The following is a 12,443-nucleotide window of genomic DNA, read 5'->3' as shown; positions in this document are numbered from 1 at the left end:
GGAGGGTCCATAGCACTGGTTGTTGAGTTAGAGAAAGAGAAAGAGATGAAGGTAGAAGCTGTTGAGTCTACTTCAAAGGTCCGTGAGAACAAGGGCAAAGGGATGGTAGCTGAAAATGAAGATCATTTGAGCCAAAATGACATGGATGATATTGATGAGCATTTAACATTCCTTTCTAGAAGATTTTCCAAGCTCAAGTTCAAAAAGAACTTTGGAGCAGCCAAGCCAAGTAGAAACATGGTGGATAAATCCAAATTCAAATGTTTCAAATGTGGCTTGGCAGGGCATTTTGCCAGTGAGTGTAGAAAGTCAGATTCAAGCAAAAAGAAGTTTGATCCTATTGATTACAAACAGAAATATTTTGAGTTGCTCAAGAAAAAGGAAAGGGCTTTCATTACACAGGAAAATGAATGGGCAGCTGATAGATTGGATGAAGATGAGGATGTAAGCTATGTCAACCTAGCCCTGATGGCCAAGTCTGATGAAATAGAAACAAGTTCTCTAAGTAATTAGGTAATCACCACTAACCTAGCACATTTATCTAAAGCTGCGTGTAATGATGCAATCAATGACATGTCTATAGAATTATATCACTTGCGTGTTACACTTAAGTCCCTCACTAAGGAAAATGCTAAAATTAAAGAAAACAATTTGTTTTTAAGTGAGAGGAATAATGTGCTAGAGTCTCAGTTTATTGAATTTGAAAAATTGAGAATTGAGTGTAAGATTGTTAAGGACGAATTAACCGAGTCCTTGAAGAAAGAAGAGATTTTAAAGAAGCAGCTTGAACGAGAACAGGAAGTGATTAAAGCATGGAAATCATCCAGAGATTTCCATGCTCAAATCACTAAACTTCAAGGTATTGAGTCCTTTTGTGATGCAACCTGGAAAAAGAGTAAGGAGAAGCTGGAATCCAATTTGGTTGAAGGATTGCTAACAGATGTGGACTCGACGGATGATGAGAATTATCTGTAGGATAACCAAAAGTGTTACAACCGGCATTTTCGTGTAATATTATTTGTGGATTTGGTATAATATTAAAGCCGAATAAAAATATGTTCACTGATAGTACGTTTGTGTGAGTGAAAATTTCTGCATTATAAAATTGTTATGTGTAGTAAATGATTTTTCAAATCAAAAGTTTAATTATTCCCTTTATTTTTGATTTATAAGGAATATTCTAAGCATTGGAAATTTTTTTCTTTTAAAAGATATTTTGTTCACAAATTTCGAAGATGATTTTATAAAATCTCTAAAACTCCAAGTTATTTTATGGTATAAATTTTATAATTTTTGAACTTTTATTTTATTATATAAAAATAAATCTTTGAAAATTTGGTTGCTTAATAATTATCAAATTACATGGTTACCCTTGCATGCAAATACTATTCCATTCAACTAAGGGGCAAGGAAGGCATTTCCAACCCCACTCACTTTCATTCTACTAGCCAAATTACCACTTTATCCTTGCATGCAAATCTACCCAACTACGTTGGAAGGTTACTCTTGTAAATTCTCATATCCACTCACTTGTGGTCAAATAAAAACAAAACCAATATGATTATCACCACACTTTTACTCCACCATTTCCACACTCCTCCTTCCTCCCCCTCTCCTCTCGGCTCTCCCCCCTCTCCTCTCGGCTTTTTGGCCGAAGCCCTACCCCCTCCCTTTTCTTCATTCTTCATTCAAGCTCCCACCTCCCATTCAAGTAAATGTTACTTCCTATATCTTGATCATACATAATTCAAAGAGTTTTGAGTGAAAAGTTTAAGTTTTGAGTTTGCATGTCAAAGCTTTAGTTGGAACTCAAAGTACAATCTTGATTCTTATGGATTTCAGGTTGTATTTGAGAGAACTACAAGGAATGGTGAAATGCCAAGTCATGAGAATGAGGCTCTTAATTTTAAATGGTCATTTCCCTTCCACTTCATTCGGCCATGACCTTGAGGGAGCCGAATGAATGGTTCTTGAGGATGTTTTGTTGTCTTGTTTCAATTTTATGTGTTTTTGGTGGTGATAACATAAATTTTATATCAAAAACTTGATAAAACCCTTTGCATGCTAAGTGATCATCTAGTTATAGCTTATGCTAGGATTGCATGTTGATTTCATGGTAAAATTTATTTTGAAAACATGTTGTTTTGGTTTATAAGACTCCAAGTCATGCATGCATGTAGATTTCTCTTGGAATTTTGGAAGTTTTTGATCATTTGGATTGATTTTGTTAGTAAGCCTTAATTTCAGTAGGGATAAGATATTAATGTTGATTAGTGCTCCTTGATATGTGATATTAATTCGTATATATTTAAAAAAAATATATATATATATATATAACTTGTCGTTTTCAAAAACTTAATGGCTTGTAAGTTATGTAATGTGATTTCCTTTGTTTTGCTATGTTGCACCTTAGGTAAGGATGATCTCCACCAAGATTATTTTGAGTGTAAGGGAGTTAGTTCAGTAGAACACCTTAGTTAAGGTTTGGGTTGGGTTTTTGGTTGTTGTTGGTTGGGTTTGTTAAGTAAGAACCTTGGTGAAAGAAGAGTATTAGTTTCTGCAGAAAATCAGTTTGGTACCCTGAGGTTTAGAGTGACTTTTGACCATGTCATTGTTGTGCACTTTGAGGTCCAAGCCACCAGAAGCTAGAATTAGGAGTATATAAAAGGTTTTAGGTGTTTTTTGAAGGTTTACAAGTCGTTTGGTTAGGTGCACGAGTGGAATCACAAAATCTGTCCAGCAGGGGACAGTTTTGTTGCAACTTAGAAATAGGAAGTTTTGACCATGTCATGGGTATGCCCTAATTAGGCCCTGTTGGGCCATAGTTAGAGGGAGTGTCAGAGGAGTTTTTTCAACCATATTTCATAGGATATGAGTTAGAACCATGTGTCACAAGTTAGTTCAAGTCAGGGCGTTTTCTGCCCAGAAAAACAGGGGAACCATGGACTTTGAGCTTAGGCCCAAGGAGGCCCAAGCTAGGCCCTTGAGCCACATCAAGTTTGGGAGATGCCTTATGGTCAGAAGAGTCTAGTTTAGAAGTTTTGGATGAAAACTTGTAGTTTAAGAGTGTCTAATGCACTCAAGAAACCATAGATGTCATTAGGAAATTTACTCCAGTGAGCACTTTCACTTAACACATAGTTTTAGAGCACTTATGAGTAAGACCTAGGTTGACCGCTATGGTTGCAAGATAGTATAAAGCCATTAGAATTAAAGGCCCAAGTGAGGGTCAATAGGTTTTGGACAGTTTAGTAAAGGCACATTGAGCAAGGAAGCCAAAAATTGGAGACTTTGTCTAGTTTAGCGACCAAGTGACTTAAGATGTGGGTCGAGATCATCCAAGCCTAGTGTTGCATTATGATGTGTGTGATATTATTTGATATTAAAATATGATATGTGAGTATATCTGGCTATGTGGACTATGGTATTTATAAGGTAATTATAAATTGAGTACATATAGGCCTAAGTGCCATTGATGTTTAATTTCGGGTTGTTAATAGGTTAAGTTGGTGAGAATATATTATAATGAGGATTATTATTATTTATGTAGGATCTCGAGGCGAGGGTAAACTTTCCATAAAGGTCGAGTGAAGCTTCCAGTTGCTCCTACCAGCCAGACTAGACCAGCCTTTTTCAAGGCAAGTGATTCAACCTGTCTTTCGTATTCACTGCAAATGTGTAATATTTAATTCATATATATTGATGCGATTATCCTGAGTCATCTTGATATACTTGAACCAAGCGATATTTAAATCTATCTTTGTATTATTATAGAAATGCCATGAACCCACAAGTACATATTGATATTGCAACAGTTGTATCACGCCCGTATGTCAAGTAATTGGAATGTCATGATAAGATAAAGATTTGATATAATACTAGATTGACCCTCTTAATTAGCATGCCATTGATTCCTAAGATATTGACATCTCACCCTGATGCTTGAACCCCAATAAAAACTTTACCTTGATACCTAAAAGCCAGATATTCTTCAAAGATTGTTCTTAACTGATTTGATAACCCCTTTTTCATACCTTGAAGATGGACAATCCTGTTATACCTTGAGCTAAAAATCATTTCCTCATAACTTAACACTCCTCTTATTCATGAAGCTTATCATCTTGATGTTCTAGTACTTGTACCATGTCGAAAACCATTGCTTTAAGCCTAGTTTGGCGTTACTCTTTCATAATATCCAATAGCCATGCTAAATCTCCTTGTCAAAGCTCTTGTTTAAGGAAACCTCTCAATTACCCTACTATAGTAAAGTCTAGTGGATCATGACCCTCAGATTTAGTGTCATATTTCCAGTGTTTCAAGTTGATCTATAATCCCTTGATAAAAATGTTTACTACTTAAGAGATTTTATTATAAATCGGCATCAGTTTTTGAAATGATTAAAATATGGATTTTCAGTCTCGAAGGGGGATAAATGTTTTCTTTGAATAGTGGATCTGGACTGAGACGCGAGTCCTTTCCACACTTTTATTGTAGGGTTAAAAGTTGCGTAGGGATCCCATTAATGTTTTAGAACCCAGCGAGGTTCGGGATTACTTCGCGGCTGATCACCGGCTGTAATCCGTAGCTTTATAAAATGATTTTTGAATTAAGATATGATTTTGGAAATGTTTTGATACAAGCAAATGATGCCATCACTCAAAGTTTTATCTCTTGTTATTATTGGTTATATCTTCACAATGTCATTCTATTATACATATCTCTATTTATGTTTTGTATCTTATAGTTTAGCACTTGTTGAGCATTTGGCTCACTCCTTGCTTTACCCTGATATTACAGCTAGCAGCTATGGTTAGATTCAAGCAGACACCACGTAAGACTTGTGACGCCGATGCGTATGTCCGAGCTCAGGTAGAATAAGAGATAGTTTTATGTGAGGACTCGATATTAAAACCAGTTATAATAGATGGTAGTGTTAGGCTGTTTCAAACCCTAAACTGTAAGATCTTGGATTCGGTTATGTTTACTTTCTTTTAAATATTGTAATAGTTATATTTATTTTGTTTGTTAAGTTGGGGGTGTGACAGGTTTTGTTATCAGAGCTACGGTTTAGAGTCCCTGGACAACCCAGATAGGTTATAGGATTTATGTATAGGTTATAGATAATATGCGAGAGAGTAGGTTAAGTAAATTTATTATTAATACTCCTCTTATTGGTTTGTTAGCAAAGGGCGCATTCCTCGGCACCCTCTGGGTCGGACGACACTATTGCTTTTTCCGTGTATGCTGAGTTGAGGCACGAGTTTGACATGCTTCAGGGCAAGTACGACCGACTGAAGAACGTGTACCCGAACAGCCGAAACTATGAAGGGAAGCCTAAGGAGCAGATGACTGCGAGACTTGAGACCTTGGTTCGGTACTTCAACACTAAACTTGAGGAGATGCCATCACACCGAGACCACACCAGCCAGTATATCATCCAGATGGTGGCGGATGAGCTCCAGAGCATTGTGAAGACGCTTCAAGAGGAGAAGACTACCAAGCCCCGTTCTGATGGAGTGGAGCCTTAGTTCTTTCCATTATTTACCTTTCATGTTGTTGTATTATCAGACTTCGTAGAATTCCCAGTTGTTTCCTTTAAATAAGCACGTTATTCCAAGAATCAGACCTTGTCCTAATCCTGATGTATTGTGACCTTTAAATTTCAATTATTATGCATTATCGTTCCATTTGCTCTCAACCGTTATTTTACACTTTTATATGCATCACCATATCTGTTTAATTTGAAACTTGACTTCATATGTAAATAAGAATGCCATGTGATACCCTCGAATTATTTCATCATTCATACATGTTTTGACATAACTCTTATTTCAGGATCATGCCACCCAAAAAGAAGAACCCAACAACCACATCCACCACAGACCCAAATATTCTTCGATTACTGGAAACTTTGCAACAAAAAACCAATGCTATAGCTCAACAACAACTAACTCTTAAATAATGAATTGAAAACCAAGATAACCGTGAACCACACCAACCACCCGAACCACCAGTACCACCTCAACAAGTTGTCACTTTCAAGGCTTTTTAGAATGTGAATCCACCTGCATTTCATGATACCACTGATCCAATAATAGCTAACACATGGATTAAGGAAATGGAAAGGGATTTTGAGTTGGTACAGTTAGGAGACGATCAGAAGACGCCATATGCTACTTACTTCCTGAAGGGCAAAGTCATCTATTGGTGGGAATCAGTAAAAGCTATGGAAGCAACTCAGCAGGTTTCTTGGGAGAGATTTAAGAAGTTATTTATGGAAAAGTATTACCCTAAGTACATGCAGAATCAGATGGAGCTTAAATTTCTTGAGTTGAAGCAAGGGAATATGTCTGTATTGGAGTATGAGAAGAAGTTCACTGAGTTGTCAAGGTTTGTGACAAAGTATACCAGCACTGAGGAGGAAAAAGCGAAGAGATTTCAACAAAGATTGGAGCCTTGGATCAGAGATAGAGTAGCTATGTTTGAGCTTGATACTTATGCGGGAGTAGTACAGAAAGCTGCTCTGATTGAGAATAATGGGATGCAGTCAAGGAAAGAAAGGGATAACAAGAAGAGAAAGGTTCCATTTTATGGAGAGAAGTCTGAAGCCGGAAATTCACAAGATCGGAATGTAAAGAAGATTGGATTCCATAAGAGCGGAAATTTTCAAAAGAAGGGAAATTTGGGCAAAAGACAAGAATCGAAGGGGAACAACCAGGCAAGCCAATGACAAGTTGGAGAAAACAGGTTCCAGAGACCGGAATGCAAGCACTGTGGAAGAAGGCACCCCGGAGTGTGTAATAAGCTGAGCATGACATGCTATAGGTGTAACCAGAAGGGACATTTGGCAAATGAGTGCAAGATGCCGAAGCCAGGAGTTACATGTTACAAGTGTGGAAAGACTGGACACATAGCTAGGGAGTGCAAGGCAACCGGACCAGTCAAAGCTCTAATAAATGTGGCAAGTACCAGTGCAAGCGTGCCAGCCGAGGTATTGGCATTACCTCCACCACCTACAACAACTCCGCAAGCAACAACAAGGACATTCGATCTGAAAATGAAGGACGCTGTTCAGAACTCTGAGGTGATAGCAGGTACACTTTTACTCAATAATGTCAAAGCTAAAGTATTGATTCGGGAGCAACAAGATCTTTCATATCAGAAACTTTTGTTGATAAACTTCAATGTTATAAAATGATTATGAGCGAGGTAGTAAATGTGGTAATTGCAAACCAAGAGAAGATTCCTGTGAATCAATTATGTCCGAATTGTGAGATTGATATTTCGGGGCATAAGTTTTCAGCCGACTTGATACTCTTCAAGTTGGGAGAGTTCGATATAATTTTAGGAATGGATTGGTTAGGGAAGAATAAAGCCCAAAATAATTGTAAAACCAAGAAAGTGTACTTAAAGACGAAGAGTGGAGAGAAGGTAGTATTTAAGGGACAGAGGCAAGAGCAACTGTTTCTTACAATCGTTCAGGCTAAGAAGCTGAAAGGAATATGTCCTAAGTCCAATCGTGTATTAGGATTTAGGAATAACTTTTATGTAATCTGTTTTGATTTCATTGATATTAATAAAGACTTGTTTTGTTTTTATTACGGGCTTTATCTATTTAAGTGTTTAAATAAGATATACCATAGTTTAGAGTAAAGCTTTTTACGGATTATGATGAGATCATAATAGTGAGACCTAAAAAGATGATAACTCTAAACTTAAATAGTTCCTGGTCGTAGGATTACTAACTGGTAATTAATAATCCGCAAAGATCGGTACATACTATGCTTGCTTCATTATGAAGGATGTCTGTTCTCATAGACATTTGTGTGGTGACACTATAGCTAGTATGTAGGTGCTTATTATAGAATAAGTTCACTGAACATGACTCGCCCAGCTGAACAACTGATGGAGTTCACTCACGTGTCAGCAGTTGTTCGCTTAGTGATAGTTGAACAAGTATCCTTAGACTTGAGGTCATCATAGTCATCTTATGTACACTGAACTATGCTTTGGTTTAGTTCTTAGTCTCGAGGGATAATTCTGGGTATAGGAATTTGTACACGAAGATAGTGTATGATCAATAAAGGATCTACCCCTTCCAGTGAAGGAAGCGAATGTTCAAGGCTGATCCACTTATGCTAGTTCAGAAATCTCTGGCCAGAGTGAATGAAATTAGAAAGGAGTTTCTAATTTGCATAGAACTACGCATAGTAAATGGTAAGCAAGTGATTGAATTAGATAGGCTTGACACGAGATCCATGCCTTGTATTTAATCAGAACATTGTAGGGTAGAAGGAGTTTATTGTACGGTAACTATTCACTGACAGGTTCTTGGTATTCTAAGCAGTGAATTCATATTATCCGGATAGTCGCGATATGTTGAGAAGCATCACTCACGATGTAGAATAAATGTGATTAATTAATTAATCATATTTAATAAATTAGAGAATTTATATAAATAATGATAAAATAGTTTTATTATTATTTATTTCTACTACCGACTTAATATTGAACCTACAGGGTCACACCATAAAAAGAGAATGATTTAATGGTGGAGGAATTAATTAATAATGGCTAATAATTATTTATTTATGAAATAAATAATTAATTGGCAAATTTAATAATTGATTAAATGAGATTTAATTGATTATAAATTAATTAAGAAAAGTTCTTAATATCATTAATTAAAGGATTTAATTTTTGGAAATTAAATCAAGAGAGAGAATTATTTCTAAAGTGTTTAGAAAAAGGATTAATGATTAAAAGGTGTTTTAATTATTAATGAGAATAATAAATGGGATAATAATAATAATATTTATGGAAAAATTTCAGCTGAAAATTTTGCCTATAAATACACTATTATAGACCCTATTTTATTCTAACCCACATCGAACCCGAAAACCCAAAAAGTTTGGAAAACCCAATTCTCTCCACCTCCTTCCTCCTCCTTAACATCGTTTTCTTGGTGGATACCGGTGGAGTGCTTCACACTTGAGGAGCAACTGCTAAGGATCTCTGATCGTTGTCTCCGGATTATTTTAAAAGGTTAGATTCGATCCCTCGAATTTTTATTCACGATTTATATGCTTTTATTTGGATTTTGAATGTGTAAAAGTGTTTTGCCATGCTCCACTGCGTTTAAAAATCCAACAATGGTATCAGAGCATAGGCTGTATGCATATAGATCTGTGATAAAAATTTCAGAATTTTATGTGCTTGTATGAATTAATTATGATTTTTACAAGTTATATCATTGATTAATTTTGTCTGATGAGAAATCATTTCTCAGAATAATTTTGAATGTTGATCTGGGTTCTACAAGTGTTGTAGATCGTCTGGGTATTTTTTCATAATTTTAGGATGTATAGATTTTTTATTATGAATTTTTGAAGTTGTTGTAATTAAATTCGTAATTAAATTAAGTCATATATATATATAAATAAATTGTTAGTATATATATTATGTATGTAAAGCTGCCTGTGTCTGTGTTGTCTGCTGTTTATGCTGCACAAAGAAGACAGGTGAAGTACAGGCACGCAAACCGAGAATAGAATCTGTCAGGCGGCTGAAAAACAAAAAAAAATATAGGGGTGTAACGCATTCCGGGAATGCGTTACACACCTGTGGCGTATTCACGGAATGCGTTACACCCTTTATTGGCTTAAAAGGGCTGTAACGCATCACCGGAATGCGTTACAGGGCTTGTAACGCGTTCCTGTAATGCGTTACAGCCCGACTGTCCATATTAAAATTGAATTTCTGGGAGTTTCGTAACTCCGTTTTGGGCGTGCAATATACCGATGGATTCGTTTTTTCGAGACGGATCGAATGGAGTGATCAATTTTAGTTTATATAAAAGTTTTGAACTGTTTATATTGCCATGAAGTGTTTTAAAGCTATTTTTAACTGTTTTAGTTGCTTTTAAATGTTTCATGTGATACATAGAGATGTATAATGCTTAGACTAATGTGCTAGATGATGTAACATGCCTACCTTGATGTTTATTCATGTTTATATATGTGATATATGCTTAGTTTATCATGCGATGATAGATTTAGGTGACCTTAAATGAACATAAGACGTTTGTTAGACAACCTAGTATAGTGAAATTGTTTCATAACCTTAAGAATAATATTATGAATACAATCATGAGATTCTTGTGTTTATGAAACACGTAATTGAATATGAATTTTCGATATGAGAGAAAGGATGATTCTGTCAACAACAGATTTCTATCTGTAAGAAAGGGTTATTAAGTGACGCCTCTTGACAATGCTCCACCCGATCTGGGAATCATCTGATTATTGATTATTGATTTGAAATATTTAATTTAAAAGGAAGAATCTCTTTATAATGTGATTATGATTGTAACGTAATATAATCCCTCTAAAATTAAATAATATCAAGTAGTAATTGGCCAATGACACAACGGGCTTGTGTCGGTCATAGCCTTCCTACATGATAGAAAAGTAGTTCTTATTTTTGAATCATTATCGGTTCGTGCTACAGCCGAGGGCTTTGATTTCGAAATAAGAAATACTTGTCTATTACATAGAGATGTGTACATTGAATAAGAATCTAAAGGTCGGTACGTGCTACAGCCGTGGGCGTTTGGGGACTGATTCAACTGTACGGAATGTTGGGTTAGACTTGACTTAGAATATTGAGTTTGTCGTGCTACAGCCGAGACTCAATTATTCAAGAGGCTAAAGTTTGATTAGGGAATAACATGAGATGTAATTGACAAGAGTTGTCTGCCTATTGAACATTGCATGGCGGTTCGTGCTACAGCCGGGGTTGTGTAATGGAATGTAGGATCCATATTCCCACTAGCATTATGAATGCTTAATTTTTCACGTAGAGGGTTGAATAAATTAGATAAACTAGTGGGAGCCACTTATGAATAAAGACCCGATTCATATAGTGTTTTGAAATGAAATCGAATATTTGCTAAGTGTTGTTATGTGTTTATCATTTACAGATTTACTTTGTACGTTATGTCTTCTGCACTATCACTCAGGAGCATACTGGATGCTCACAAATTGACTGGTCCTAATTATGCTGACTGGCTTCGAAACTTGAGAATTGTTCTCAGGATTGAGAAGCTGGAATACGTGATTGACTCACCTAAGCCTACTGAACCTGCTAGTAATGCACATAATGATGAACATGTTGTGTATCGTAAGTGGTTAGATGATGCAAATGTTACTCAATGCATCATGCTAGCTTCCATGAACATTGAGCTACAGAAGCAACATGAGCATATGGATGCTCACACTATCCTCATGCATCTACAAGAGTTGTATGATGTGGCGGGGAGGACAGCTCGATATGAGATATCGAAGGAGCTGTTCGGTTGTAGGATGTCTGAGGGATCATCAGTGAATGACCATGTACTTAAGATGATCAATTTGATTGAACGTCTTGGATAACTTGGTTTTGCCATGGATTGGGAGCTGAGCCAAGACTTGGTCTTTCAATCGCTTCCGAATTCGTTCTTGCAGTTTGTTGTGAACTTTCACATGAATAAGTTGGATGTCAGCCTGCCTGAACTCCACAACATGTTGAAGACTGCGGAATCGAATTTTCCCCCTAAGAAGAGTTCTGTTCTTCTAATTGGTGAAGGTTCCAATCCTAAGAAAAGGAAGAGGAACCCTTCCAAGAAGAAGAAAGTAGGTGAGAAAATGCCGGTTCCACCAAAAGCAGAAGACCCCAAGAGCAAAATTGTTTGCTTTCACTATAACAAGGTGGGGCACTGGAAGAGGAACTGCAAGATTTACCTTGCAGAAATGAAGAAGAAGAAGGGTAGTGAGACTACCGCTTCTGATTCAGGTATGTTCATGAAAGAAGTGAATATGTCATTAAATCAAATTTCTACTTGGGTATTAGATACCGCCTGTGGTTCTCAAATCTGCAATTTGTTGCAGGGACCAAGGAGAAGTAGGACTCTTGAGGAAGAGGAGGTGATTCTACTGATGGGAAATGGAGCAAGAGTTGCTGCTGTAGATGTGGAATCATTTCATTTAGATAGGCCTACGGGCAAGACTATTGTTTGAAATAATTGTAATTTTGTTCCTTCGATTGTGAGGAATATTATTCCCATGTTAGACTTGGATGGATTTTCATTTATTATTGAGAATAATGAATGTTCTATTCTTAGAGATAATATTCTTTATGGATGTGGTACTTTAAATAATGGTCTGTATATATGTGACATAATTTACTTCAGATTGAACAAACTAATAAAAGAAAAGGGATGATGAAAATCTCACTTGATAGTGGCATTGCAGTCTCCATTTAGTAGACATGGAGAGAGGGGTGCAAATTTGCTAGGAATGGTACACACGGATGTATGTGGACCAATGTCTACGCAAGCCATGGGTGGATTTTCATACTTCATTACTTTCTTAGATGATAGATCTGGATTCGGATATGTTTTTGAT

This window comes from Apium graveolens, chromosome 2 (assembly GCF_009905375.1).
Source record: "Apium graveolens cultivar Ventura chromosome 2, ASM990537v1, whole genome shotgun sequence".
In the NCBI taxonomy this organism is placed as follows: Eukaryota; Viridiplantae; Streptophyta; class Magnoliopsida; order Apiales; family Apiaceae; genus Apium; species Apium graveolens.
The sequence above is the reverse complement of the archived record's forward strand: the minus strand, read 5'-3'. Positions refer to the sequence as shown.